Source organism: Saimiri boliviensis, chromosome 1 (assembly GCF_048565385.1).
Source record: "Saimiri boliviensis isolate mSaiBol1 chromosome 1, mSaiBol1.pri, whole genome shotgun sequence".
NCBI lineage: Eukaryota > Metazoa > Chordata > Mammalia > Primates > Cebidae > Saimiri > Saimiri boliviensis.
In genome coordinates this window covers 262,329,801-262,355,076 of record NC_133449.1, presented here as the reverse complement: position 1 = coordinate 262,355,076, position 25,276 = coordinate 262,329,801, and positions in this window count along the sequence as shown.

Genomic DNA, 25,276 nt, shown 5'->3' with positions numbered 1-25,276 from the left:
TTCTCCTTCCTCAGCCTCCCCAGTAGCTAGGATTACAGGCATGTTCCACCACACCTGGCTAATTTTGTATTTTTAGTAGAGACAGGGTTTCTCCATGTTGGTCAGGCTGGTCTCGAACTCCTGACCTCAGGTGATCTGGCTGCCTCAGCCTCCCAAAGTGCTGGGATTATAGGCATGAACCACCACGTCCAGCCTAAATATTTTTATTTTTAAATCATTTTGTCATTGAAATCTTGATATACATAAACGTATAACATCACAAAAAGACAATTTCACCAATAATCATCACTTTTCACATTTTAACTTTTCTCTATCTCTTTATTCATATAGTTTGTATACAATAAAATTATATTGCATATAACAATGTATAATGAGTTTCATTAATAGTATATTTCAATGTTTAATCTGGCCAGCAGGCAAACCTTGCCTACTGCTTATATTTGTTAATCAAGTTTTGTCAGGACACAGCCATGCCTACTCATATATGCATTGTCATTGGCTACTTTTCCACTACAACGGTAGAGTTGAATGGTTGCAACACATACTACAAAGCCTAAACTATTACTAATTGTTTTTTTATGAAAAAAGTTGATCAACCCTGATATAGTATGTACATATTTCATGTTACTTCTATATAATATAATATTCATTTAAATTGTACAGTAATCTGTTGCAAGTATGTATCATAATGGAATAAATAAGGTGCCAATTCTTGGATCAGAATGTTGGATTCGTGATTCTCAGAAATAGACTTTGTCTATTTGTTTTTAGACTATGACATTTTAAAGAAGTCTAACAGGGTACTTCTTAAATAATAGAATTATTTAAGCATTGTTAAACTTTAAACTGTATTTAAAAAGCAAAATAATGATTTTGTATGTTAGTATTTAAGGTCCATGGCACTTTCAGAGTATGTAACAATAGCACAGTCAATATTAAATATGAAATAAAGAAGTTATTTGTACACACACAGGAACTCAAAATGCCCATGTTCTACTTGACCACATGTATTCTCTCTGCTTGTCTATTTAAAAGAAGCTAGTACAGCACATGAATAGTTCCTAAACTCTTACGTAAACATCCCTCACATTTTTGTACCAATTTGATAAGGTAGAACACATTCAAGAAAGAGTGTGGAAGGAGAAGGAGGAAGAGGAAGAGGAGATTAAGAGACTAATACTTTCATGCTCTAAATAATTCTTTCTCAAAAGATCTCTCAATGACTATGTTAATAAAAACTTGAATATGTGGGATGGCATATGGGAAGACAGAAGCTTTCACAGAAGAGCCCACTTCACTCCAAATTAGAGTTTCATCTCACTTCTATAGAATGAAATCAGGAATGTCAGAAATAAAAGACAATAATGGGATGTAACCAAGAAGATATTTATAGTATGTTAATAGTAGTAAGATACTTGGGATTATGCTGATTTTTTAAATGAACTACATGTAATAAACATGGAGTTTCAGTTTGCTGTGTTTAGATAAATTGACTTATTATTGAGACTTTCTAACATGTAAAATAACTTCAGACTGATGAAAATAATTTTAATATAAAACAAAAATATATATCATACCACATCATATTTAAACAAATTACTGCCTATGTGCCTCTCTTCTACATCCAGGTTTTGAAGAGTTTTCTTAGCTTTATAACTACTTATAAAACTTATATATGATTTTGCTATTGAAATTAGTAGTGCTAGAGTAATATGATAAGGTTAAAGAAGGAATAATCTAAGGAGGTATGCATAGGCTGGGGAGGAGAGAGATAATCAAGATTATTGATGGAAGAACAAGATGTGAGCTATTTTAAGTAGTATCTATATCATTACAGTTAAGATTATGGAATAATTTCTAATCAGCCAGTCAATTAACTTAATACCCCTGAGACTTGCTCATGATCTGCATAAAATCTACATTTTGAAAACCACATCTTAAGTTTATTGATTAATTGGTAAGTAGGCATTATTTATGCTTGCTATGTACAATTAAATACAACCAATAAATGAATCAATGGAAAAGAACAAGACTAAAGTTTTACTTTCCTTTCTCTGCCTCTGCTTATTTTCTTTGTTTAATTTTGCCAGTAATTAGGAGACAAGGTAAATTCAGAACAGGAATGATTCTATAAAACGATGCTTCTGGTTTACATTATCTGACATACTTTTTTAATCCGTCACAAGATGTGCTTCAAACTGACGCAGACAGCATTACCAAAGAGGACAGCTGAGGTTAAACTGCTCACAAACAATTATAAACAAATGAATTGTTTACTTAAGTTGTAATGTTTGAAAAGTCAATTATGCTCCAATTTTCAAAGCCCTGCAACCACCCAACCAATTTGCCACCAGATTCCTTTCCACATGCAAATCATAGGTTCTTTTTTATTATTATTATTGCATTTTAGGTTTGGGGGTACATATGAAGAATATGCAAGATTGTTGCATAGGTACAGACATGGTAGTGTGATTTGCTGCCCTCCTTCCCTTCACCTATATCTGGCATTTCTCCCCATGCTCTCTCTCCCCACCTCCCCACGCCCCAATCCCTCCCCCATTTCCCCCCAACAGAACCCAGTGTGTAGTGCTCCCCTCCCTGTGTCCATGTGTTCTCATCGTTCAACACCGGTCTATGAGTGAGAACATGCGGTCTTACCCATCCGACAAGGGGCTGATATGCAGAATTTACAAAGAACTAAAACAGATTTCAAAAAAACAAAAAAAAAAAACAACAACCCACAGGTTCTTACTGCAACAAACTCACTAGTGTCTCAGAACTAAAGCTTTCCTGTTTCTCATTTGTTATGTTTCACCAATGTGAAAGAGAGTACAACAGTAATGAACTTATCAATAAATCACTTTAATGTCAGGTTCCAATTGTGTGGTAATGTCCTGGAGAAATGCAGCTAGGGCTAAGCAAATAAGTCTACCTGTGTCTTATTTCAGAATGTGTGGAAGAAGCCATTTTACATAAGCACACTAAATGGATAAGAACTAGATTGTCCCGACTTCCAGAATGTATTTCCTGGTAAATGAAGAGAAGCATTACTCTCACAGGTTATTTAATGTCACTTAAGTGCTCTCTTGACCTGCAAGAAACACAAGTCCAATTATTACTTAAGGATGAGAGTGAGTGAGCTTCCAAGATGAGTTTGGAGATATTACAGGTACAGTTAATTCATATTCAGGCCTCCTTGCCTCTGACTTCTCATAATCTTACTTTAATTACTACTGCATTCTTTTTACTCTAGATTTTACTATTAATAGAACGTATTATTATTAAAAAATAAATTTACCAGTTGAAAAATAATTCAAATGTTAAAGTCAAAGAAAGGAAATGCTAAGGATAATAAGGTTCTTCCAAGGCTCCTTCCTGCCACCACCTGCCCCATCCAAAATCCCAGACCTCAAGGGAAACCATTCAACAGATCAGCATAAAAATGCCAAAACTTCTAGGGTCACACACAGGCAAAATATATATTTTTAAATATATTAGTAAAAAATTATATCCTCCTGTTGTGTTACTTTAAGAAATTTACTTAGCCATATATCACAGGGGGTCCCTATAGAGCCACCTCACATTCTTTAGCAGCAATGTTAATGTTTTTTGTTATGGGTATAATGTGATCTATTTAACCAATCCTCCATAAAGTATAATGTATTTATACTACCTCTCCTTCTTTAATTTTACAAACGTGCTACAATGAATATCTTGGTACACATTAGCTGGCATAATATGTATGAGAAGCCACTTAGAAGGTGTTTACTATCTTCCAGGCACTGTTACAAGTCCTTTACTCATTCAATCCTCATCACAAATGTTTAAATTCAACACTTTTATATATCTCCTATTTGGAATTAGGAAAAAGAGGAGGCACAGAAAAAGCAATTTTTCCATGTCACTATTAAGTGACAATGCTTGTTTCAAACTCAGGCTGTCAAGCTCCACAATAGAAACTTTTAACAACTGCACCACACTACCTCAAGTGGATGAATGTCCAGAATTTAAAAACTCACCTCTGCATTGTTCTGGATGTTCTTAGATCTTTAATTACCAACCGGTTTCTAGATTAAATCTCCCACCTTAGCACCAATCTTAAATGCACAAATCATTCTCTTGACTGTATTCCAATTCTTCGTTCTCAGCTGTTGTGGTTCTCTGACTCCAGGGTTCTGACGTGCTTCAGTAATTTAAGCCCACCCATAGCTTTGGCTTGAAAATAAAATAACCTGATCAAGTTAGCAGTATAAAAATGTGTAAGGAGCCAGTGTCCGTCATGATACATGGGGGAAAACATGAATCTTTAGGACCTTCAAGAATATCTTTGCTCAGAATCATTGGCCTGAGCTTAATGTGTTGGTTTGTGACCCTGAAATTTAATTTTCTATCCATAAGATCAGGAAATTTACCAAAATTATCCCTCAGATTTCTTTTAGCACTAAAATTCAGTGATAAGTCCCTAGGTTTCCTGATTCCTGATTCAGATGTCAGCTATCTAGTTTGCAGGGTTTTCCTGACCCTATGAGTCTGAACTCTCATAACCCCAGCCGTTGTGAACATCAAAATGAACAATGTAAACAAAACCATCAGTTCTAAGTTTTACTGATCTGGCTGAATGGATAGACCAGTGTAAACGGATCAGTAGTTTTTTTCTTCATCAACTTAGTGTTCTTGAGGATGTTCTTAAGGACGTTACATTCACATAAAATCAAGGCATAAGAAAAAATAATCCCTGGCATGGCATTTTAAGATTTTTTTAAATGAGTTTTGGGGGTAGATGTGTTTGACATATAAGAGGAAAGTTTCTTCTGCATTTGTGCAGGAGAGCTTGGGTTCTTGGGCTGAGACCAGACACTGAGGTGTAGGGATTAGCCAAGTTTTCAGACTATGCAGTATGAAAGGCAGGAAGCTGTAAAAGGCATTGAGTAGGAACTAAAGAAGTGTTCACATGAAAATGGCATACCAAAAGAAACAGACATCATTAAGGGGAATGTACAGCCTTGCGGGAGGGTCAAAATAATGTATTGGTCAATCTAAACAGAAGCTGTTTCTTACAGTGAAATTTTGCCAGGCGCAGTGGCTCATACTTGTAATCTCAGCACATTGGGAGGCCGAGGTGGGCAGATCACGAGGTCAAGAGTTCAAGACCAGCCTGACCAAAATGGTGAAACCCCGTCTCTACTAAAAATATAAAAATTAGCCAAAGTGGTGGTGCATGCCTGTAATCCCAGCTACTCAGGAGGCTGAGGCAGGAGAATTTGAACCCGGGAGGCAGAGGTTTCAGTGAGCTAAGATTGAGCCATTGCACTCCAGCCTGGGTGACAGAGTGAGACTCTGTCTCGAAAAGAAAAAAAAAAAAGAAAGAAAAGAAAAGAAAAAGAAATTTTAAGTATTATATGACAGATGGATTATTAGAAATAAAATTAAGCAAGAAAATATAATTAATGAATCATTTTAAAAATTCAAATCCCAACTAATATTAGTCGTGTCAGCACAGAAAAATTGCTTAACATCTATGAGCCTCCATCTCAAATTTATGAAAGGCAGCTATTTGTTTCTCCCTTATAGATCTTTTTTGAGTATAAGCTGAGTTAACATATTTGTTAAAGATTTATAAACTGGAGTATCAAGTAAATATATGGATAGTTCTTATTATCATGATTGGATTGCAGTTTCTCAAAGTAGGGCTCCATCTGCATGAATAGTGATGACTAGGATACTTTCCTACTGGCCTTGGCCTTTTGCCTTTGTCCACTCCAAATAAGTGACATGCTACAGCTGGTGCATAAGTGGCTACTAAAGGAAAAATGTAATTAATTCCATTGATTCCTTGGTTATTCTCAACCAGCTGTTCTTCTCTTAGATTTCAAAACCTGATCCGAGCTCTTTCAACTTTTATAAGCCATTCTTTGAATTACTAGAACATGACTTTTGTAATTAAATCCTCTACATTTTATTTTTCTGGAATTTCTGCTTCACCCTTTGTCACAAATAATTATTGGGAGAGGTGGACTCCTATAAGCTCTGAAGTTATAAAGTCCATCAATTAGCACTCTATGTATTTTCTCGAGAATGGTGCAACCATTTCACGTTATTGGCTTATAAATAGGCAACATCCACAGAGATTGCATACAACAAAATTTAAATTTTAGAAACCAAAGTACAAATATTTCATGGTGGTTTTTTTTGTTTCATTTTTTAGAAAAACAAGACATTCACAACAATAATGTACATATCAAGGTTCTTTCTGTCGTATTTATTCTAACACGGTTCAACAAGATGAATGGTCCCACATTGCCTCTCCTGGAACCAACACTAGGCCAGCTGCATCACAGTCACCTTGAGAGCTTTGGGAAAATAATTCTTCAGCCCCTCTACTAAATTACTAAATGAATATGGGAATCAAGATACAAAGTATTTTTGAAAGTTTTCCAGGTTTGATCATATTCTGATGCCAGGCCAGGTTTGGGTACCACCTTTGAGTACCAAATTATGTAGCTGTGAAGGATTAACATATTCAGCTGCATAGCTCCATTACATAGCACAATAAGTGGCATGTGGCACTTACTTGATGCATCATTCAATGGACAAAGACTGAATTCTACTGAATTTTATCCCAGCATTATTTAAGGCCAAAACTCAGAGTGATATAAGAAAAGACAGGGCAACTGAGAAATACAACTGAGACTGAATACATCTTCCATTGTTATTATCTAAACAACTGAATTTCTGCAGTTAGTAAAATGTATTTGCTGTAATGTTCCATTGAAATAAGTAGATAAAGTGAAAATATTAGGATTAGTGGAAAATCATGTACATCTTTGCATGTCAGAGAGAATAAGACTTTCAGACAATCTAAGAAATAATTTGGTTTGTGAATGGAATTATTGAAAGATACACTAAGGAAAAGTTAAAGTCTTTAATTTCTGTGAAATCAAAATCAAGTTTACTATTTGAGCTACAGTGACTCTCATAAAATAAATTGAGCTGTATAATTTCACTTTAGAAATGATACTTTGGAGACAAATTTTCTTAAAATGTCCTGTTTCTCTTTCTGGTCCTTTTGACCATAAAAATGTTTTCTATGCAAATAAATTCTAGTTGTAGGTCACTCCATCTTTACTCTCTAACACTGGAACATCTCAATTAGGTTTCATAAATTTCTAAAAGAGGAATAGAATCAAAAGCACTCCTAGCCGATAAAATGTAAATATGCATTGGTTTTGTTAAATATCCTACTCTTCCATATATATGTTTTTTTTTAAGATCATAGAACAATTTTATTGCTTTTCTCCTTAGAAAACCTCGACATCTACCACTTCTCAAAGTTAAACCCATTCTCCTGGCTCACTGCAACCTCTGCCTCCCAGGTTCTGGCAATTCTCCTACCTCAACCTCCCAAATAGCTGGAATTACAAGCACCTGGAACCATGCTTGGCTAATTTTTGTATTTTTGGTAGAGACAGGGTTTTGCCATGTTGGCCAGGCTGGTCTGTAACTCTTGTCCTCAAGTGATCCACCTGCCTCAGCCTCCCAAAGTGCTGGGATGATAGGCGTGAGCCACTGCACCCAGCCCATTATCTCTTTTCTTAAAAAATATGTGTTAGATTTTGTGTGCTGATTTTATTCGCCAGATAGCACAAAATCTGTTACATGATTGGTACTTAACAGATGTTTTTGAATAAATTAATAGCTTAAAGTTTTCAACAAGCAGAGCTCCAAGGAAAAAACTTTTAGTCAAAATGAAACAATTTTATTCCAGAACTCAATTCTCAAACACTGAAGCATGAACACAGAAAAATTCCTTAGTACTCAACTAATGCTGAATGATATGACTCCCAAGATATACAGTAGTTTCTCCTTGTGAAGCAGCTTATTAATTATCTAGAAGAAAACTTATTAGAGGACAATTACTAGACTATAACACAAGATTGAAATAGATCTCCCCATAAAGTGGTAGAGAGAAAATACTTCTTGATTTCTTCCATTTTATTTCAGCAGTGTGTGAGATTATAAAGATGACCCCAAACCCCTCCTTGCATCCCCCTGTGTTATGTGGCATTGCAGAGCCTCCTATCAAGAGGTCAAATCTGTTTCTCACTCCTTGTGAGTTGGCTAAGTGGTCTCCCTTGTCCAGTAGGACATTAGCAAGCCTGCCACAAACAAGGGAATCAAAAACGCTTGTACATTGGAGCTCATCCTTTCTTGCTGATCTTGGAAACCCTGAAACTATACTACATGGAGAAGACTAGAGTGGCCAGATGGATGCTGAAAGACAAGCAGTTACTCTCATAACCCTAGCTGTCATTGCAGTTCATAGAGAGACAACTGGTACACTATCAACCCATCAACTGCAATTTGAGTGCAGAACCATAAATGATTACAAAAAACAGCCAGCAAAACCACCCCAAATTGCTGATACACAAAGTTGTGAGCTAAATATCTTAAAGCCATTAAGTTGTGCAGCAGTGTGTTAGAGCAGCAAAAACTAACTTACACAAGGTGATAAAATCAAATTCCAGATATTTTTAAATTTTCCTTTTGATTTCTTCTTTGACTCAGTAGTTCATCTGAAGTGTGCTGTTTAATTTTCCTATGTTTCTCTCTTTTTAGTTTTCCTCTTGTCATTCACTGTTATTCATCCCTTTGTGGTCAGAAAAGATTGACATGATTTCAATCTTCTTAAATTTGTTAAGGCTTGTTTTACAACGTAACATTTAATATCGCCTGGAGAATGTTTCATGTGTACTTAGAAGAAGTGCTTATTCTGCTGCTGCTGGGTAGAAGAGTCTGTATAGGTCCATTCAGTCTAAAGTATACTTCAGCTCCAGTGTTGCCATGTTGATTTTCTGTCTGGATGGTCTGTTATTGAAAGTGCTGTGTCAAAGTCCTCCACTATGACTGCGTTGCTGTGTATTTCTTCCTTCCCAGATCTGTTACTATTTGCTTTAGATGTTTAGGTCCCCTGATGGTGGGTACATATATATTTACAATTGTTATATCTTCTTCATAGAGTTTTTATGATACTTTTGATGGAGTTAAGTTTTTAGATTTAATATAATCAAAATTCCCCAAAATGTTCTTCATGTCATGTTTAAGAAATTCTTCAGTAGCCAAATCCATAAAAGCATTATCTTATGTTATCCTAGAAAACTTCTATGCCTTTGATATTCAGACCCTTCATCCACCTAGAACTGATTTTTTTTTTACAATAGTCATGTTCTTTACTGATCAGTGTGTATATGCTACTCACTATGTTCTCTTACTACTCATTTTACAAGAGCCCATTCAAACGTTATCTCCTTGGTGAATCCTTCCACTAAGTCACAGTTTACTAAATTATTCTTGATGCTTTCATACTAGGGTATATACAGTAATAAATTTTGAGAACAAATATGTTCTGGGCACGACACTAAATTCTGGAGACACAAACAAGAGTAAATTACAGCTTTTGCCTTCAGCATTTCATTGCTCACTTCAAGGTATTTTTCCTTTTCTCTTTTCTTTTTTGGTGCCCTGGGCCCTCTGGGCACTCTGTTGAAGTCTATAAATTATCTTTTTATCTTTTTAAAACACTGTTTTTATATTTGTAAAGATTAAACAATACAACAAAGGAATTCTACGTATTAGAATATTGTCAAAGTGCTAAAAATTGTAATACCATAATACATAAGCTTCTTAATAATCACATGAAGTAACAAGGTCTGGGGAAATAGAATAACTACTATAATTTTAGGGTACTAGTAAACTCAAATAATATTTTGAAATAATTGAAATAATCATAACATGTTATTAAAAAAACCTTATTTATTGGTGATGTCACAGTATTAGTATTGCTAATATTACTGTAGTATGTTTCCTGCAATCAGAACTGATGGTAATGCTAAATTTTAGTTCAATATTAGTGAAACTAGAGATACCATTTTTCCCATTCAAGCTTGTGATCTCTATATTCTGTGGCCTAGGTTATGAACCCCTGGTATTCTGGAGCAATTTGAAACATTTGTTATCATCAGCTGTAGAAAGACATAACTTTGACATCACATAATATGTATATATGTAATCCTTCAATAGCAAATCCATAAAAGCATTATCTTATGTCATCCTGTAAAACCTCTATTCCTTTGGCATTTAGACCCTTCATCTACCTAGAATTGATTTTTTAAAATAATAGTCATGTTCAGATATATCATTTAAACCATCAACAATTATCCTTCCTATATGTAGTGCAGTCTGTTTTTTCCATTCTACTCCCACTTCACTTTAAAAAATTCAGGTGGAATTCCCAAAACATATTTCACAATTTGCTAATGGATTATATGAAGTTTGAAAAACACTGGACTTGTGGAAGTGTTATGGTTCATGCTTATGTTATTATTTTTGAAAACAGAGTTTCTTCTTCCATTATATCAATTCTTTTTTACAAAACTCACAGAATTTCTCTTTTTGTATTATAATTACGGGTTTTCATGTTCGTTGCGCTGAACCATAACATATTCATTGACTATTTCATTTTCATGATTCCTTTAACTTAATGGCCTGATAAAGATTAAGTCAAAGCCTGTAATATAACCTCTTCACATTATCAGATCCACACAGAGCAGACACATTAGCCAAGTTGTTAGCTGCCCAAATGTTATTTGGCTCAGGAAGTGTGCATTAGTCATACATTTCCCACAATTGTCTAACATATGGAATAGAATCTCCAGCTAGTTCAGAGTTACTGCTTACTGTTAATCAACCCGAGAGACCATGCATATCTAGTCTTTCTGGAGAACATTTGAAATATTCTCCGACCCCTTCATCCCACCAAAAAAATGAAGTCTTGTTTCGTGTCCCTCATTAGGCTCTGATCTCATTTGCCAGCATGGGATTGTGTATATACTAAGATTTCTGAGTTTTGACTCATAGATATCTTAGGAAAAGAGCTGTTCCAAAGTTATGAGGGTGAAGTCAGTCTTGCAGCCTCCACGACCTTCCAATTCTGTTCTCATCTCTCTTTCTCCTCTGCTTAATGGCAGTCTTTTCTCTTCCTTCATATAGTATCCTCTTCACCACTTTTACTTCCTTTTTTCCTACCTTGTTTTTCTAAAATTTATTCACACTTTACTAAAAAAAAAAAATACAACTGTTGGAAGTTCAAGCATAATAAGGCAGTTGGGACATTTAGGAACTCAGAAGGTGAGATCATGAAGAGATTTTGGACAAAATTGCATTACACATTGAAAACATAAATCTCAGATTCCATCACGCATATGGAGAGCAAAAGGTACTTGTCAAGAGAAGCAAATAAATCTCGCTGGCTTGGTTATATAATAGTTGTTCATAATTGAAATTAGAAATATGCCTTTAATGTGAAGATTTGTGAGTTAAAACAATGTAGCTGGGTGTGTTGGCTCATGCCTGTAATACCAGCATTTTGGGAGGTTGAGCAGGCAGATAACTTGAGTCAAGGAGTTCGAGGCCAGCCTGGCCAGCATAGTGAAATCCTGTCTCTACTAAAAATAAAAAAAAATTAGCCAGGTATGGTGGTTCATGCCTATAATCCCAGCTATTCTGCTGGCTGAGGTGGGAGAATCACTTGAACCTGGGAGGTGAGGTGAGATGGTGCCACTGTACTCCAGAATAGAAAAGAAGAAAGAAAGAAAAAAAAAAGGAAAGAAAGAAAACAATGTGATTTATTATTATTGAGCACATTTATCTCTCTTGCCTGCAACTGTAAGGTTTTATAAGAACAAATACATTTTAAATATGCTAACTGAGAAGAACATTTTAGATGAGAGAAAATTTAAACTGTTAAAAAATTCAGCATAAAATATAAAAACTTTCTTCTTTTGTCTTTTTTCTTTTGGGAAACATATTAAAGAAAAATTGCTAAGTAATCCAAATTTTTTTAAATTGGGCTCTTGTTGGTATGTATCTATTAAAAGTTAATTTATTTAACATGTATTTATAAAGGACCAACTAAGTGTTAGGAATTTTTCTAAACATTGAATATAGAGCAGGGAACAAGGCTAATACTTTAACAGCACTTGCTGTAGTTGGGTGGAGGAAATAAATGTATATGTATTTCAATGTATATATTTGAAATGGAAGATCAATTCCAGTTAGTAAGCAATATAGAAAAAAGTTATTTTAAGGATGGGAAAATATAGATTCTCCAACAGACATAACCATATGAATGAAATTAAGTAGTCTTGCCTTTAAAATAATTTGTATTGATTTTCTCATGATTTCTAAATTAAGTTCATTGTAGAAAAGACGGAAATTTATCAAAAGTAAAAATGTTGATATCATGGTTAATCTTTACTGAGAATTGCACCATATGCTTTTATTGTAGTATCTGGTTTAATCTTCAAAAATGTCCAGTGAAATCAACATAATTACTATCCTCATTTTGTATATAAGAAAATTGGGACATGGATGACTTAACAAAGTCTACATATATTGAAAGGCAGTTTTTGAAATAAAAACAAGGTCTATTTATCATATGTCTGTAAGCTTATGCCATTATCATGACACTATTTGTGGTAGCCCAAAGAATCACCCTCCAAATGTGTCTCTGCCCCAATCCGTGGATCCCGTGAGTAAGTTATGTTAATGGAGGAAGGAACTCTCAAGAGGGAATTAAGGTTGCTAATCAGCAGCATTACCAGACTCATGGATTATCCAAGTGGATCTATTCTAATTTCCTCAAGGCCTTAAAAGCAGAAAAGTTTCTCCATCTGGATTCAGTCAGAGAGATACCATGGGATAAAAAGTCAGGAAAGAAGTAAACCCTGAGATCTCACCCACTTGCTGTATGTGAAAATGAAAGTAGCCATGAGCCAGGAAGTGTTGGCAGTCTTTAGTAGCTGAGAAAAATCCTGGCTGACAGCCAGCATGGAAATGGGAACCTCAATCCTACAGCCACAAGAAGCTGAATTCTTTCAATAACCTGAATGAGCCTAAAGTAGATTCTTTTTCAGAGCCTTCAGGTTAAGAGTCCCAGCTGACTAGCACCTTGATTTTGGCCTTATGGAACCAAGAGCAGAGAACAAGCTGGGCATCCTAGCATTCTGGCTGTGGAACCGTGAGATAAATTTATGTTGTTCCAAGTCATGAAATTTGCAGTAATTTGTTATAGCAACAATAGACAATAAATGGGCTACTTTACACCCCATAAAGAAGCAAAAACATCTCTAATCCTGCCACCCAAAGATAATTACTATAAGCATTTTAGTGCATATAGGTTTATCCTTCTTGTCTCTATATAGATATACTGTTATAAATTTTAGATTATGCTGAACATACTATTTTTAACATCCTTTCTTTTAAATCCAACATTTCATGATGAAACTCTTCCTGTGTTTTGAAAGTCTTCTAGAAGAATTTTAGTTCTTTGTAAATTCTGGATATCAGTCCCTTGTCAGATGCGTAGACTGCAAAAATTTTTTCCCATTCTGTTGGTTGCTGATTCACTCTACTGACTGTTTCTTTTGCTGTGCAGAAGCTGTGGAGTTTGATGAGGTCCCATTTGTCTATTTTGGCTTTTGTTGCCATTGCTTTTGGCGTTTTGGTCATGAAGTCCTTGCCTACGCCTATGTCCTGAACGGTTTTGCCTAGATTTTCTTCTAGGGTTTTTATGGTGTTAGGTCTGATGTTTAAGTATTTAATCCATCTGGAGTTAATTTTGGTGTAAGGTGTCACGAAGGGGTCCTGTTTCTGCTTTCTGCACATGGCTAGCCAGTTTTCCCAACACCATTTATTAAACAGGGAATCCTTTCCCCATTTCTTGTTTTTGTCAGGTTTGTCAAAGATCGGATGGTTGTAGATATGTTGTATTTCCTCTGAGGCCTCTGTTCTGTCCCATTGGTCTATATCTCTGTTTTGGTACCAGTACCATGCTGTTTTGATTACTGTAGCCTTGTAGTACAGTTTGAAGTCTGATAGTGCGATGCCTCCTACTTTGTTCTTTTTGATTAAAATTGACTTGGCTATGCGGGCTCTCTTTTGGTTCCATATGAAGTTTAAGGTGTTTTTTTCCAGTTCTGTGAAGAAGGTCATTGGTAGCTTGATGGGAGTAGCATTGTCAGCAAACTGACACAAGAGCAGGAAATCAAACACCGCATGTTCTCACTCATAGGCAGGGGTTGAACAATGAGAACACATGGACACAGGGAGGGGATCACTACACACTGGGGTCCGTTGGGGGGAAATGGGGGAGGGACGGGGGGTGGGGAGGTGGGAAGAGATAGCATGGGGAGAAATGACAGATACAGGTGAGGGGAAAGAAGGCAGCAAACCACACAGCCATGTGTGTACCTATGCAACAATCTTGCATCTTCTTCACATGTACCCCAAAACCTAAAATGCAATAAAAAAAAGAAACAAACAAACAAAAAAAGAAATTTAATAGCTAATACTATTCCACTGAAGAGTTATACCACAGTTTAATACCCTACTTTGAATATTTGTTCCATTATTTTACTAATATTCACATAAGCTAGATGTCTAATAGGGCCTCTTGCCCACTGAAGTTTAGAAAGGTTTTTTTGAAGACACTATTTCCATGGCCTAAAAAAACTGAGAGCTCAGGAAACATTCATGCACTTGCAGCTTTAGAGTAGCTTCCATCTTCTCATGCTATTTCCAGACCATATCACTCCTATTCAGATAAAAGAATTATTTTTAAATTATCAACAATAAATTTTCTGCCCTTAAATCATTAATGACTAATTAAAACTTTATGAAAAAATAATTATATGTGAATCTAGATAGACAATGGGCTCAATTTTCTTCTACATTTTTTATCAGTTAACATGATTGGCCTTTCTTAACTGAAGTTGGAAGTCAAAGTTACTGATTAATTTTTTCTTGTTTTTTAGCATTGCAATAAATATTTTTATACATACATCTTGATACATGTTATTATTTCCTTAAGCTAAAAGGATTTGATCTGGAATACAAAAGTATACACATTTATAGGTTTTTGTTCTTCTTCACAATAACCCAGTTCTTCAGACAAATGTATCGTTTAAATACAAATCAAATGCTAGAAACTTTACTGGAAATATATTTGCATTCAAAGTCAAAAGAATATGACTTTTTTTCTCTTATATCTGCAAGTAGTTAAGTTTCTTGGTTTTTGGCTTCGTTTTTTCCTCATGTGTAAATGAAGGTCTTGGTTATAAAGGATCACATTATGTAATGCTTTAGAAAAGCAAGCTGAGGATTTTATGGTCTAAGCAGCATATTATAATAACAATCTAGTATTAAATATATTTCTTTAAATAGTTGCTAATGTCATGTTGAATCTGAATTATTCAGGGAGAAATTACAAATATGCCTCTGCTGAACCTCTTATCTCATTAGAGCATATTTCCTTCACAAATGTTTGCCATTCAGGAAATAGAAGGGTTGGACCTATTAGAAAATTTTGTGCATTGCTCATTTCCCTAATTATTAATGAATATTGTTCTTCTAGCATCACAAATTCATTTCTGAACTCATAATTAAGTGACTAATAAATATAAAGTTCTGTATCCAGTAAAGGAAACAACGAAATAATTTTCTATATTTGATAGCTTTGGGGCTTATTAAAAGCACATGACCTCATTCTTTCTGATGCCGGTATTGGGGTGCCTTAGAGAGAAGTGGTGTGAAAAAATGAATTTCAAATATGATACACCAAAATGTACCTTTCTTGAAATAAACCTTGGTAACTAAAGCCAGTTTTTATTAACTGAAAAAGGAAATTTCTAATTTGTTAAATACAAATATAATTAATGACTTGATAAGTACATGAAGAAATTTTCTACATATAACTTATGACTCAGTCGTTTCTCTGCTTTCATAAGCAGTTATTATAGCTATTTCCACCATTCCCAAAGAATTAAGAATTTATTTATTTATTAGTAGAGGATTGTCTTCCTTGGATGTTCTCACAGATGTAGTATTTTTTTTTTTCTTATGGTGTTCTTATGGGAAAAAAAGTCTTACTTATGCTGGATGTGTTTTTAGGTGACAGAAATTCTAGGTGTCAAAAATCCTGGTGATTCTGTAAGTATAATGGGTAAATTCCAATTAAAACTGTGCATTTGGTTTGATTCTGGGATAAAACCAGAGCTTTACTCTCAAAGAATATGCTAATTACAGATTTTACATTTGTGCACCCTGAATAAGAGAAGCATGTTCTAAAATGTATCAGAATCTCCTGGGAAACTTGGTAAAAATATAAATGTCCGGGCCCTACCTGAACCCAGTGAATCTGTGGCTCCAATTCTGTTGATTCTGTTACACACCAAGTTGGAAAACTGCTTTTCTAAAACCCTGTTTTAAAGTTGTTATTTTTCCCCCTGTAGTGTGTGTATGAAAAACAGAGGACTTTATTAAAATGCAAATTCTGATTCAGTGGAGCTAGAGTGAAGTCTTAACAATCTATACTGTTGGCAACTACCAAAGCAATACCTATGCTCTGATCCATAGTCCACATTTTGAGTAGCAAGGCAGAGTCCAAGGGAATGGTTTTGGTTTATATCCCTTTTCATACAGTATCTTCCTCAGGCCAATGTGAGTAAGTTTCCCACTTCCAGCAGCACTTGCCTAGGAGATATCAAAACTGCCTTATGTATTTTATCACAGCTGGCTCTAAATAGCTTCATATTTTCCTGAACTTTGAGTGACCTAGATGCCAGATCTTTGCTGAACCTAACTGAAGACACTTTTATGAAAAATGAACAATGAGACTATTATAGCCAAGTGTACACAGACCTATGGACTCACTCTGTCCTCCCCAGAGTGCTAGTTTTCCATGCTTAGTATAATTATGAACTCTTTCTCTGTAGTATATAAAAACCTCTGACTTTTCCCCTTAAGCAAATAACTCCATTAATTGAATTTCTTCATTAGCATGTGTTTCCTTCTTTGACAAGTTAGTCTTGGTTTGTTTAGTCTTGATTTGTTACTGTGGTTGTTATTATTGTTGTTACTGGTTTTGCTCTGTAAGGCTTTATTTCATTATTTGACACCAGGTGTAAGACATTGTTTTATTCAGAAAATCTCCATTGGATCTTTTGTACCTTTCTCAATCATGTCTGCCTGGGGAACCCTACCCCATGATTAGCTCTCTGTGGGTTCACTTAACTCTCTCTGCCTCAGTTCCAGGGGAGGGAAAAACATTTTCTCTGCAGATTAGGTGCATCCTGGTAGACTGGCAGTTGAATTTGTATTATATACTTGGTCAATGCATGACCACAAACCTCTAAACTAAGATATAAATTTTATATAGTTCTGTGTTTAATATCCTGCACGAAAGCAGAGGGAAATTGATGTACCATCAAATCAAAGTTACCAAATTATAAAAAAAAATAAACTGCCAAAAGCAAGAGCCAGCACGCACGCACGCGCACACACACACACACACACACACACACACACACACACACGAAATAGCACAATTTGCCTTGTAAGCTCTTTAGGTATTGTATTTATTAGAATCAAAATACAAAATAAGCATATTTTAACTGTGTTTGGAAATGAAAGAAAACAAAAACTTGAACCCCACAAAAAAAGCAAGAAACAAAAATAGCAGATGAACTAAATAGATTAAATATACAGGAAGACAGAATTGATGTGGTAGATAGATTAAAAAATGAACTCAATTCTTCATCCCTCTCTATATTTAAACCCTTTGCAGTGTGACTTTGCAGACCTTCTCATTAAATTGGTGGAGTCTATTTTCCCAGCCTTAAAGTCTGGATTTGCCTTTTGATTGGCTTTGGCCAAGAGGATATGGCAGAAGTGATAGTATGTAGGGCTGACATTCGTTAGGCATGAATGTTCACAATTCCTAAAATTTCTGAGACCCGTAATACTTTTAGAGGTCCATAAAAATGTTTTAAACATAATTTATTTTAAAGCAGCAGAAAAGCGAGGTGTGGTGGCTCATGTCTATCATCCCAGAACTTTGGGAGGCCCAGGTGGGATGATCATTTGAACCTACAAGTTTGAGACCATTCTAGGCAACATAGTGAGACTTGGACCTCATCTCTGCAAAAAAGTGTGAAAAATTAGCCGAGCCTAGTGGCACTTACCTGTAGTCTCAGCTACTCAGGAGGCTGAGGTGGGAGGATGGCTTGAGCCCAAGAGCTAAAGGCTGCAGCAAGCCAAGATCACACCACTGCACTCCAGCCTGGGTAATAGAGTGAGCCTCTGTCTCCAATAATAATAATAATGATGATAATAATAACAAATAAAATATGAGAAAAAAGATGAAGTTACAGTAATAAGTGTAGCTTGATTTTCATAATCTCTATACCAGCGCCATTGGAAAGTATAATTTTTATACTTTTTAATGGAGGGATGTTTGCAAAGGCAACATATGTAGGGGTCATAAAAATAATAATGAAACCTGATAGGTGCCAGCTTGAGCCTAGGCCTTAATGATCCTGCTCTATCACAGCCCTGTAATCACCATGAGAATACGCATAGGCTAGCCTGAGGAGCAAGTAGCTGGAGTAGAGCTGAGTCATCTCAGTTGAGACCCCATACATTTTGGCTAAAACCAGCCAAAATCAGCAAAGCCACCCACAGCTTCCTTTAGACACCTAAGTGAATCTAACTGAGATCACAGGGATCAGTCTGCTGACCTGGTTCATGAGCGATAATACTACATGCTTATTGTTTTAAGTGGCTGAGTTTTGGAGTGGTTTGTTATGCAGCAGTGATAAACATATAATTAGTGAACTGAAAGAAGATTCCTAGAATGAAACCAAAAGATACAACATGAAATTATAAAATCAAAATTATGAAAGATAAGAATAAAATATTTTAAAATACATTCATAAGTTCTCCATGGCAGCTATAGAGAGATTATTTTGGAAGTGACGGTGACTAAATTTTTTAGAATTGATGAAGAGTATAAAAATTGTAGATTTAGTAAGGACAAGAAATCCCAAACAGTGAAATAAAAGAAATTCATATTTACAAACATTATAGTAGAAAGTAAGACATCAAAAATGAAATGTATTTAAAACAGAAAGACAATAAAGATTACTAAGTGCAAACAATGTCACAAAGGTATGTCAGATAATAGAAAGCTTTTTATAGGCACTGTAGAGGTGCAAAGCCAGGCAAATTCTACCCTACTCCATCTACTCTTCCCTGATCATCTCTTCTGATTTTTAGAGTGGGACTATCTTATGTTGTATGTATCTCAGAATTCTTAGTATCATCATTATTTCTACACAAGTCTAAACTTCTAAGAATCTCTTAAAATAAGACATGCACATGGTTGACAGATTATGAAAAAATGCTCATCACTAACCATCAGGGAAATGCAAATTAAACCACAATGAGATATCACCTCACACCTGTTAGAATGGCTACTATCAAAAAGATGAAAAAAAAAGTATTGGTTAAGATGTGGAGAAAAGGAAACCTTGGATACTGTTGGTGGGAATGTAAATTAGTATAGCCATTTTTGAAGACTATATGGAGGTTCCTCAAAAAACTAAAAATATTAATAGCATTACCAGCAATCCCACATCTGGGCATACATCCAAAGGACATAAAATCAGCATGTTAAAGAGATACCTGTATTCCTAAATTCATTGCAATGCTATTTACAATAGCAAGATATACAAACAAACAAAGTGCCCATCAATGAATGAACAGATTTTAAAAATGCGATATAGACAAATGATAGAATACTATTTGGCCTTAAAAAATGAAATTTTGTCATTTGTAACAACATGGATGAATCTAGAGAACACTATGCTAAGTGAAATAAGCCAGGCACAGAAAGGCAAATACGACATGATGTCACTTATATGTGGAATCCAAAAAAAGTCGAATTCATAGAAGTAGAAGGTGGCATGGTGGTTATCAGAAGAAGAGGAGGAGGCAGGAAATGGGTAGGAAAAGGGAAAATGTTTGTCAAGCGATACAAAGTTTCAATTAGACAGTGGAAATAAGTTCTGATAATCTATTCCACAGCACAGTTAATATAGTTAACAATCATGTATGGTACATTTCACAATTGCCAAACGAGAGGATTCTAAGTATTCCTACCCCAAAGAAATGATGAATATGTGAGGTGATAGATATGTTAATCAGATTGATTTCATCACTCTTCAGGGTACACATGCCTCAAAACATCACATTGTACTCCATATAGATCTACAATTATTTGTCAATTAAAAATAAAATAAAATTTGAAACTTTATTTTTTATTTGCAGCTCTTTTTCCCTGTTTTATTGTGAAAAATTTCAAATACACAGAAGGGTTGAAAGAACAATACAATGGATACCTGTATACCCAGCACTTAGATTCAATTGTTAACATGAAAACTTTTTTAATAAGGGGAATTACCTCTTTTAATTCAAAAGCATCTTTAAAAATAGTAGGAATATCAATGCTTTGTTATTTGCTGTTGGATAGTCTTATCAAAATATTATTTGTTTTTATATTTTCCCACATTACTTAGTCAAAACATTAAAATATGTGACTGGTGGTAGTCACTGTTTTACTAACTCTGTATGTTTTCACATTAAAACATTACATTCGAGTTAATGGCAGTACATCAATAGAGAAAGTGACTAAGCAACAGAGCTTGTCTACAGGGAGCGTGCTTGTTAAGATGCTTTTCAAAATCTCATTATGCAAGTTTCAATACATGTTTAATAGAATTGTAATTCTTTATGCAGATATGATTTGATCTACAGACTCATGCTTCCTCTCTTTCCATCTTCCTAGCATTTATTCTGCAATATTGGATAGATAAGCACTCACTTTCTACATTATTAAGCACATGTAAATGCTATTCACAGCTGTGCCCAGTAGTACACAGTGATTACCTCTTTTTTCCTGCATATTTGCTTTTTCTCTAGAGGTTATAGTTGTCTTAATTTTTTACTTGTTGAAACTTCTTTGTATGTTTTTAAACAATTCAGACCCGAGGTCTCTCCAAAGTTTGTAAATACCTCATCAATACATTTCAACACATTAGTTATTTTATCAATATGATTATTTTGAAACGATCTCTCCTGAAGAACCCTCTGACTTTGCATTTGTTGGCTGATTGACTTTTTTGTGACTAAATGATCCTCTAGGGTAAGGATTGTATTTTTATGTCTTTAAAGTTCTCACTGCCAGCATAGTGACTTGCATATGGTCAGCTTTCAGTAAACTACTCAACAAATGATACCCTTACTGCAAAAGGAAAACAAATAGAGAATAAGCTAGGGGACTGAGCCACTTACTCCAGAATATTCCAGTCAACTGACTACAGAAAGCTTTTACTGTCTCTAGCCTGTAGTTAATAGGAGAGCCTAGATCTGTGATTTTGCCTCTCGTATCTGTGCAAACAAACGGCAGCTCTACTCATTTAATTGACCTGTTACTTAGGTATAACATAGCTACTGTGCATGACATACTTGTTTGAATTAGCAACTGGAAAATCATTTAATATCTTTCTTAGTCTGTGAATCTTCTGTTTTACATAAATAGTTAATGAAAAAATGCATAAGTACCATTTTATTATCATGGCCTGCAGAGCACATTTCAATATCCCTGAAAGTACCAGTGCAGGAAGGCTTTGATCTTCGAAAATCAAGAGAATCTTGTTTCTCTCAACACAATTGGAAAGCACAGCACAAGTCAAATGTACCAATACCTACCAAATGCACGTATATGATTCTTTTATGGATTTTATGTTTTATTTCATCCTACCCATGGAAAATAGCATGTTTATATTATAAGTAGTACAATGGAAAAGCAAAGAGAAGATAGAATCTAAAATGTGGAGACCCAAGCCTAAGACCTAGTTATGAAAACCTAGCAGACATCTCTGAGTCTCTGTTATTGCATATAAAACATAACAATAATACTAACTCTTACCTCCAGGACTTCTTTGACCATATGAAAAGATAAAGAGTATAATAACAATTTGTAAATCTTGGGGCACATTGAAAACAGAATACACTTTCATCAGATATTTTAGATAGAACCGTGATATAAATATTTACAACGTATGTGAGAAAATAATACAAGTCATAGACAACAAAACGCTGTAAAGTTGTAGGAAACAGCCATGGTTAAAGAGCATGAGATCTGGAGACAGTCTAACCTGGTTCAAATCCCAACTTTAAAAGATACTGACTGAGTGATTATAGATAATTTGCATATCCTCACTTTTATCCATTTTCTGTAAATTTGGAATATTAATAGTATCCATTCCACAGGTTGTAAGTCAAATGAGTATGTAAAGCATGTAGCTCAATATCTAGTATATGAAAATGATGCCATATTTTTTCTCATTATAATTATATAAATTAAGCATAACCTTGAACTTTGATTAAATTTTTAACTAATCTAGAGCAGGAACCATCTTACTTCTTATCTTATTTCCTCTTTGTTTGTAATCGTGCAGTAAAGATTAGGCATTTTTTATTATTGTCACTGAACACTAGTATTAGAGTTCAATTTATCTTAATCCTTCTGCTTAAATCTAGAATATTCTGTGGCACTATTTTATAGTTGTAGGGAAATGTGCAATTATTTTATTAAAACCATTAATGTCATGTTATAAAATCAAAATTTTAAGCCAAAATGAAACTTTAGGGGAGATTTATCTAACAACCAAAACTTGCAGATGGGAAGACTTAAGCACAGTGAGCACATTCACTTGATTAAGATCACTTGTTAGTGGCAGAGTTCATAGTAGAATCCAGGGCCTCTGACATCTGAATACCACAGATTGCTGTTTTCTGGATACCTTCAGTTATCTCCAAAGATATACCAAAAGCAAATGATTTTCCAAATTGTAAGAATTACTAGTACATATAGCTACCTTAACATGGGCCTTTTGTGCACAGTCTTCTCGATGAACTTATTCACTAGAATGTAAAAGAATGTTCCAAATAAATATACACACATACACACATATGTATACACAAAATTATATATTATATGTATGCATATTAGAAGATAGGCACATTTTTCAACAGTTATCTGTAGCCACTTACTGGAAATAGAGGTGCCTTGAGAAATTCAAACAATAACTCATAATGTATTTTCAATTAGCTGATGTAACTCCTTTTCATGTTGAAGCTTGAAATACCAGCTAAATGCACTTACCCTTGCTTAAGTTTTGAAGTATGATAATCCCCATCTGAAATGGGGCTACAAAAATAACTGGCTTTGTATTTCCTTTACAATCTACTGTTTCCTTCAAGGAGGTCTTTTTAGCACCAGCCCACCCCAAAAAATAATGAAATTAAACAAAAAAAAAAGAGAGGCAATTGAAATACAATAATCTGTAAATTGTTTCAACAGCTTCTCAGAAATGAGTAATTTCTAAAATGAAAAAAAGAATCCATTAAAAAACCCAAGGCAGGCTGGGTGCAATGCCTCACACCTGTAATCTCAGCACTTTGGGAGGCCAAGGTGGGCTGATCATTTGGGGTCAGGAGTTTGAGACCAGTCTGGCCAACATGGTGAAACCCTGTCTCTACTAAAAATACAAAAATAGCTGGTTGTGGTGGCACATGACTGTAATCCTAGCTACTCAGGAGGCTGAGGCAGGAGAATCGGTTAAATCCAGGAGGTAGAGGTTGCAGTGAGCAGAGATCACAGCACTGCACTCCTAGGCAACAGATCAAGACCCTGTCTCAGAAAAAAAGAAAAGAAAAGAAAAGAAAAATTCTCAAAGCATTTCTGTCTAAATCATGAGTTTCCCTGTGTGATTCAGAAGATGGCAGGTATACCCAACATCGGATATAATGAACCAGGGCAATTATACCAGCACAGTTTTGGGGGAACCTCATGCATGCTACTGCTGCTAAGGTAGATGAGTAAAGACGGAGGGAAGCACCCAATGAGAAGAACAATATCTCAACCAGTTGGTTCTGCCATCGTGGAAGCTCTTTCGTGTTTGTTTTAATCTGATCTTACATGGTTCCCATGCTGTGGTAACTTGAAGACAGAAAAACCAAGATAATTTGTCCTGAGCTCTGTATGTCCCCATGGCATTTTAAAAATCTTTGAAATCCAATTTTAAAAGTACTGAAAAGTAGAGTTCACTGGTAAGAAATGAATGTGATGTTGTATCTTTTCTAACTGTAATTTTATAAATTAAGTATAACCTTGAACTGGGATTAAATTTTAAGCAAATCTAGAGCAGGAACTATACAACTTTTTAATCTTGTTTCCTGACTCACTGTCTTGCCCATGAGGACCCTCAGTAAACTTGAACACAAACTCATCCCAGTGCTTTTTCTACTCAGCATGGACTGCCTCCTGAATTCAATAATATGTGCTCTCTCCTAAGCCCTCATACACATTGTCCCTTATGCCTTCGACATATTATTCTTTTTGTCATAAATTTGGCTTGAGTTCAGCTAACAAGCAAGGCATTCAGTCTCTTAGTTACTGTACCTCTATTTAAGAAAGTACATTTCCTTATTTTCAATATGTAGTTAGTTGTTGGGTTTTTTTTTTTAATAGAAATTGCTTTACTTAGCCTATTTCTCAAAGGATAATTTTAAACCTGTTGAGAGAAAACCAAGAATACAAAGGCCCTATGTTATTTATTTATTTTACTTTATGTTACAGAGAATTTTAAGCATATACACAAGGAGACAGAATTCTATAACTCATTATTATGTACCCTCATTCAGCCTCAACAATTATGAATTCAAGATAAATCTTGATAAGTCTATTGTATATTCCTTACTTACTCACCCTCCTGCCATTATTGTGAAATGAAATATTATGATGTATATCAAAATAGCTTGTTTATTTGTTTGTTTTCTGAGACAAGGTCTCACTCTGTCACCCAGGCTGGAGTGTGGTGGCACAATGATAGCTCCCTGTAATTTCAAATTCCTGGGCTCAAGCGAACTTCCCACTTCCCTCCTGAGTAGCTATGACTACAGGCACACACCACCATGCCTAATTAATTTTTATTTGTTTGTAGAGACAGGGTTTTTCTATGTTTCCGAGGCTGGTTTTGAAATCCTGGCCTGAGTGATTCTCCCAAAATGGCTTCCCAAAGCACTGGGATTACAGGTATGAGGTACCAAGCCCAGCCTAAAGATACTTGAAAAACATACATAACCTTAACATTATTATTTTAGATTTATTATGACAATAAGAGTATCAAATATCCAGTCAATTAAAACCTCTACTTCTAGCTACGAAAGAGTATTTTGTAACAGAACAACACAGCTCCAAGAACTAGAAAAGACAGATGAGACACAACTCTGATGCTTGAAGATGTTTTTGAGGCAG